At 32.3% G+C, this 7,494-nt stretch overlaps 1 protein-coding gene across 5 annotated transcripts in view; it reads left to right on the top strand.

Annotated features, from left to right (window-relative positions):
* The window catches only part of LOC103910528 (uncharacterized), a 173,207-nt gene that overhangs the window by 113,697 nt on the left and 52,016 nt on the right, over window positions 1-7,494 (top strand). The gene's annotated exons all lie outside the window — the stretch shown is intronic.

The following is a 7,494-nucleotide window of genomic DNA, read 5'->3' on the forward strand; positions in this document are numbered from 1 at the left end:
CTTATTAATTAAAGTGTAGAACCGATATCAAATTAAAAACCACCCAGTAGGTGGCGGTAGAGCACTGTCTTAATTCATTCCAATGGAGAAACTGAACAAAGCGAGTAATGGATCAGTAAATATTAGATGATGAAACTGATCGCGTTTGTAGACGACACACATACCAGGAAATATGAGAAGATTTAATAAAGGATTTTAATCCTGCTGTAACATTAACATATGACAGATAATAAACATTTATATTCAGAGCAGCATCAAAATAAAATAAACCCATTATATGATGAAATAAACTGATTTAATAAGTGTAAAGTTGTCAAACACTTACTTCCCCTGATAAATAATAGCATATTCCTGCTCATAATAAATAAATCATAGTTAAACTCAAAGCAGTGCAGTATTGAAACATTTAAACACATGTCCAATACTCTAATAGTCTTAAATCACAGCGTGTAATGGTAATATTTTCAGTTGTACATTTCCAGAGACGTTTCTCATTCATCAAAGGTAAACCTGAACTCAAAATGAAAGTGAACTAAAAACACTGCATTTTCTTCAGACTCCACCTTTATTTGTTTGCTGTAGTGTAAATATGCAACCTCTAAAAACTAAAGCCACAAAAGCGACACATTTGACGACACATTTGATTGCTGCATTTCATTTGAGTCTACTCAAAAATAAACATTCTGATGCAAAATAATGAACAATCATTAACATATGACAATTAAAAACACTGCACTGCTGAAAGGCAGAAGTGAAGGGACGTCATTGTGAAAATGGGATCCTGTTTAATATAAGAGTCGTAATATTGTTTAGCAGGAGAAATACTACTATGAAATTCACATTACGGCTTTCTTTATCGATTACATTCATAAAAGTGATGCTTTTGGGCTGCACTCGCCAGCTGGCCTCCGTTAAACACTATACTGTGATATGCAGGGGCTTTCTTTAAAGATAGTTGTAAACAATACACAAATACACTTTACTATGGTTCAAAACCTTTTTACCATAAATTACTATTGTATTTTAATATAATTACTGGACTGTGGGACAGGTTCAGTGCTTTGAAACAGCAGAAATGTGTAATCGACACCTAATCTCTTGCTATACACTTTACTAAGCCATGAGGGTGTTTAAATCAATAGGTGCGTTCGACTTCATGCAGCGCTGCGCAGATCGATCGAAATCTGTCTTAAAGCGGTGCATGCTGGTTAGAAATCTTGTCCGGATTGATGCTGCGCCGACGCCATGTGACTGTCACATGTGGCATCAAAGTACTGCGACAGCGCCCTGAGATCAGACGGCAGACTCAGACCGTGCAGCTTCTGAAGAGCGACTGCAGGAGCTTTGATGACGACACCGATATTACACGATTGGCCGAGTTCACCACATGACAACAAACACGTGTATTTCGGGTTTATAATTGGACAAATTCCAATTCAAAACTTTCAAAACAAACAATTCACTTTTCACACGCTGGGTCCGTTCTTCGTACCTCGCTTAAATGATCTAAGATTATTTGGCAGATTCTGGATCTTTTAATCTTGATAACTGATCTCTCGCTAATTTGGTTCTTCAAACAAGTTCGCGAATCAGATTAGAATGTCTGGATAAACTGATCTGAGATCGCTGCGTGTGTTGTGAAGGACAGATCTATCGATCCTCGAAATCATGATCAGCAATGCAACAATTGGCTGACGGCACAGCAGCGTAATGACATCATCTGATTAATATTCAATTGTCCACGTGAGCAAAATTACATCAAATTAGCAGTAAACGGCTTGTTAAATATGACACGCAATAACTTTCCACATTTGTTGTGAGCTGCAGGCTTTACACTTTCATGTGTCAAGAGTATTCATCATGTATTTCAATGCAAATCAATGTATTTAGTTCTACATTTAGAAAATATTTTCTTTATTATCGTAGCCGTTTTTTTAATCCGTGTAAAGAATAACTGATTGTTTACAAAAGCGTTTTCATATTGGTAAAGGTGTCTGCAACTTTTGTGAAGCATCAATCACTGGCATATTAACTATCAAAACATGTTTATGACTGCATAAATGTATTATTGCTTTAAAAAAAGTCACATATTCTGCATTTCTATTATGCACAATTTGTACTAAAGCGATCTAAAAAGTTCATATCAATAAGTTTTCTCTTTGCACCATCAGGTGGCAATCTTTGTACTTTCATTTCAAGGGTGCAGATTACATACGTTTTATTAACTTAATTAATTTTATTAATGACTATAACTTTATATATATAGTTTAAAAATATGTACCATTTTCCTAAGTGTATATAACTACTACTGTAAAAAAAATATCAGAATTCGGAACATACTTTCTGTATTATCTTTGCTTAAACTGAGCCGATCTAATCCTGTGTATAGGAATTGAACCTGCTCCCGATCAGGTTTGAGCTAGCAGAACTGTTGCTATGACAACAACTCTCGGATCAGCTTTGAAGAACGAAATGATCCTGGATCGTGTCAAATCGTCAATATCCAAATCCAGCTAATTGAGTAATCCATGTACGAAGAACGGACCCCTATCTTACAGACTTGAAATAAAATAATCATCAGATCCTGCCACCCTAAAGCTCTCTTAACAAATTAAGTTAAAGAACTATTTTATCAAATAATTATAAAATGGTTTTATTATTATAATATAAATATATATATTTTATTTCCTGTCTAGCAGTTTAAAGGCTAACTTCTACATAGCTCACTTATTTTACCTTTTGTTCTTTTCAACACAATCTTTTTGGATTAAAATGCTAGTTGAAAATTCATTCATTATCCATTATGCACCTTGTTTTGTTTTTTACATTGGAAATTTTTATATCTATAAATGTACACATGTAAACCCTTTTTTAGCATATTCAAACAAGAAGTATTAGCCTTAAGACTGATGTTTAACTCCTAGAATTTATGCTTATTGCTTTGTATTTAATAGACCTGTTCATTTTTATGTTTATATTAACCTCTCATTTCCTCTTATTTCTCTCATGCATTTGTTATATATGTTATTCATAATTCTCCCTTATTGTTTAAAAAGGAACTAGTTTGTAGAGACTGTATTGTGTTTTATTTGTAAATATTTTGTTATAAAATATAGAGACTTCTAAATGAACGAATGTGTGAATATAAAACCAACTTTACCTCTATGCCGTGTGCGCAGTGCGGCCCGGTCCTCTTACTTTTGGAGCTGTTAGCAGCATATAATTATAATTTATGGAAGTTTGCAAGTTGCAGCTGTATGCCAGGGAAAATGCAACAGCAGTCTGGAGCCGAGAAAATGACAGAAGTACAAGATGAATCGTGCATCACTTTCAGGTAACTTCCATTAATCTAAAAAACTTTGGTTGTAAATTAGAAAGTAAACTAATGAGGCGTTTAAACTTAACCACAACTGCATCAAATCTGCTTGATTTGTTGTTGCTTACGTTCAGTTTCTTGCTTTGCTGCTGTGCATTCATTGTGCTTTAAACTAAGACAGGACATGTTCTATGACTTTTCGCGTTTGCCCCTTTTTCCCCATGTTGCTGTTAATTACACAAACTCGAGTATTCTTATTATTAACTTGCGCAATACTTTACAATTTTGTTTGCACACCAGCTACATGCACTGCACAATTATTTCACTGTATATATTATTTATTATTATATAGTTATCATGTTAGAAAAAATCAAGCATTTTTATGAAGATCTATTTAAAGCAAAAGGTATTGATGAAGAAAAAGAAAGGAAGATTCTAAATTATATAAAAGTAAAACTAGAAAAAGATGACAACAAAGAATGTGACAGAGAAAAAGAAGAAGAGATTGAAAGTGCAATAAATCAACTAAATAAAAAGAAAAGTCCAGGTATTAGATGGAATAGGAAATGAATTTTATATTGTTTTTAAAGAAGTTTTTAAAGAAATTTTTAAATGTAAAGAGATGAATGAAAGAATGGGGATGGGATTAATGAAGTTAATATATAAAAGAAAAGGAGCAAAAACTGAATTACAAAATTATAGACCAATAACAATGTTAAATACAGATTTAAAGATTTTAGCAAAAGTTTTAGCGAATAGATTAAAGGAAGTAATGCCTAAATTAATTAAATCAAACCAAGCATATGCAATAAAAGGGAGAGACATTGCAGATGTAACAATGAGTATTAAAAGCACAATAGATTATTTACAAGAAAAGAAGATGAATGGTTTTTTAATTAGTGTAGATTTTGAAAAGTCTTTTGACAGAGTAGAACATACTTACTTATTTGATGTACTCAAAACATTTGGATTTGGAGAGAATTTTATTAATTGGATTAAAATTTTATATAAAGGGGCTTTTACAAAAGTAAAATGTAATGGTTTTTTAACAGATTGTTTTAAAATTACAAGATCGATTAGACAAGGATGTCCTCTTTCAGCACTATTATATTCCCTAATCGCAGAACCTTTAGGGTTAGCAATAAAACAAGAAACTAAAATTAAAGGAATAAAAATAGAAGAAGAGGAGGATGAAGGAAAAATATACCAGTATGCTGATGATACAACAATAATAGTGAAGGAGAAAAAGAGTGTAAAAGAAGCCATGAAAAAAGTACAGGAGTTTTGTAAGGGAACAGGAAGCAAAATAAATGAAAATAAAACAGAATATATGAGGTTTGGTAAAGCAGATATTTTAACAGATTGTTTTCAATTTAGAGAAGTAGAAGAACTGAAAATGTTAGGAATTTTAATTGGTAAAAATGAAAGAAAAGCAACAGAAAAGATGTGGGATGATCTAATAAGAGGAATAGAATCAAGATTAAATTTTTGGAGGATGAGAGAACTTTGCTTAAAGGGTAAAGCCTTAATATTAAATGTTTTAATGACATCAAAGATATGGTATAAATTATATGTAACAGAAATGCCATGTTGGATAGAAGGGAGATTGAAAAAGTGTGTTCAAGATTTTTTATGGGAGGGGAAACCCCCAAGAATTGCGTACAATACAATAATAGGAGCAACAGAAGAAGGAGGGATAGGATTGATGGATATTAAACAAAGGAAGAATTGTCTTAGAGTCAAAATAGTTAAAAAGCTTTTACAAGAGGAGAACTCAACAGAATGGAAAAAAGTTATGAAATATTTTTTAAACAAAGTTGGCAATTTTAACTTAGGAGAAGACATTCTTTGGTTAAAAACAAAAAACTGGATGACGGAAAAGTTACCAGGGTTTTATCAAGAAATTTTAAGTGCATGGGGGAAATTTTTAGACGGAGTATTTTACCAAGTAAAGGGAAGAGAAAACTTGCTAAATCAACCTTTGTTTTTAAATAAAAGTATTTTAAAAGAAGGGAAGGAACTATTTTTTACAAAAATGGATGGATGTGGGGATTTTAAGAATAAGGGATGTTCTTTATGAATTCAAAAAGGGATTTTTAACTAAGCAATATATAGTAGACTTAATGGAAGAAGCTAAAGAGGAATACAGTGTAAAGGAAATAGAAAATAAATTTGAAACGGTCAAAGGTGCCATACCAAAAGAATGGATTACAAGAATAGAAAATATGGAAGAATGTGGGAATGAAAAAGTCATACATGTCTATTTAAAAGGAAAGCTTTGTGATTTCAAAGATTGTTTACTGAAAGACTTTTATGTGTATTTTAGAGATAGTGTATTTCAAGAACCAATAGCAAATAACTTTTGGGTACAAAGATTGAATAGTGTGAAAAAGGAAAATATATGGAAAAACATGAGAGGAAAAATAATAGAAACAAGATTGGAATGTTTTGAATATTTTATAAGACACAAGGCAATTTTTACTGAGTGCATTTTAACAAAGATACAGAGAGAACCAAATGCAACATGTAAGGTATGTTTTCAAGAAGATGAAGGAATTTTACACCTGTTTTTATACTGTAAAGAATTAGAATGTTTTTACATGAAATGCCAAAAAATGCTAAAAGATTTATTGAAAGATTGGGATGAAGAACAATTGGAATGGAATACTCTGGTGATGTTCGGATGGAATATGGAAAACAAAAACAAAAAGTTTGTAAATCTTCTTATAATGATGATTAAAAAATGTGTGTGGGAAAGAAGAAATGTAGCAAAACAGGAAAAAGTTGTTTTAAATGTGTGGAATGTACTAAAACGAAAAATGGAAAGATACATAGAAAGACTGTACTGGTATTTTAAAGGAGAAGATATGTTACCAAGATTTTATGATGTGTTTAATGACGAAGTGTATAATGTTTTAAATGGTTAAAATGCCCAAAGAGGATGTTATTTTATGAAGAAGTTTTATTTTAATGTATTTGTTTTGTGAAATTTCTTGAAGTATTTAAATGTTAATGTAATGTGATGATTTTTTGAATAAAAAAAAAAAAAAGAAAAAGAAATGCCCGATCTTATCTGAACTCGGAAGTAAAGCAGGGTCGGGCCTGGGCTGCGTTTCCCGATAACGATTGATCTTAGCACTTAAGAGCGTTTTCTACGAGTCATTTTGCGAACGTTCGTTATTGTTTCACGTGCGTTTCCCAAAAATGCACTTAACACAATTGCACGTAGCCCAGCTTTAAGTGCAACTTAGGAGTCGCTATCCGTTTGTTAAGTGCTGAAATGTCACGCTATAGAATGGCTCGTTATTGTTGCACATGTTATAGCAATCCATATAATTCTTCTTCTACTTGTGTGAATGTATATTCAACTCGAATAACATAAAAAAAAAAAAAATTTAGAGCCAGTTTAAAAACATAAATTAACTGGAAATGTCGTACTGTAAAAACACTGTCTTGCTCCAATCTCGCATAAAACTAATTCTAACAGTCCTTGCCGGAAATGACATCAGCATCATTTTCGATATTTATATGAAACCTTAATTAAGTAGAATTATTTATCAATTTCTTTATCAAAAATTGCTTATCTCACATCAAAATAAATAAATAAGTAAATAAATAAATAAATAAATAAGCTCTTACATTTATTTTTGAAAAGTTTAGCCTAATTATCCCCACCTGATGTGCATTTGCTAATAGGACAAAAATATAAATAAGCACATACCTAGGGGTGGAGACACTAGCAAAATGGCTGAAACCAAAAAACAAAGAAAAGTCATTTTTCAAAAAGAGGAAATTAATATTATTTTAGAGGAGGTGGAGCTACAAAAACATATAATTTTCAGCAGGTTTAAGGGCAGTCACACAAATAAAGAAAAACAAAAAATGTGGGACGATATTGCTACAAAACCTACTGCAACAAGGGGGATTAAAAGATCAGGGAATGAGGTCAGGAAGAAGTGGCAGGACTTTTCAAGCCTAGCTAAAAGAAAAAGGGCACTGCAGAGGACAACAATTAATAAAACAGGTGGTGGGCCTAATGACGCCCCCATTCTTACAGCAGAAGAAGAAAAGGCACTGTCAATTCTTGGAACAACTGCCTCAGATGGGATTTGTGGTGGGATTGACCTCCATGGAGGAGAAGGGTTGCGTCAACCTGAACCTGAGTCAGGTCCATCATG

This window comes from Danio rerio, chromosome 4 (genome assembly GCF_052040795.2).
Source record: "Danio rerio strain M-AB ecotype USA chromosome 4, GRCz13ab, whole genome shotgun sequence".
In the NCBI taxonomy this organism is placed as follows: Eukaryota; Metazoa; Chordata; class Actinopteri; order Cypriniformes; family Danionidae; genus Danio; species Danio rerio.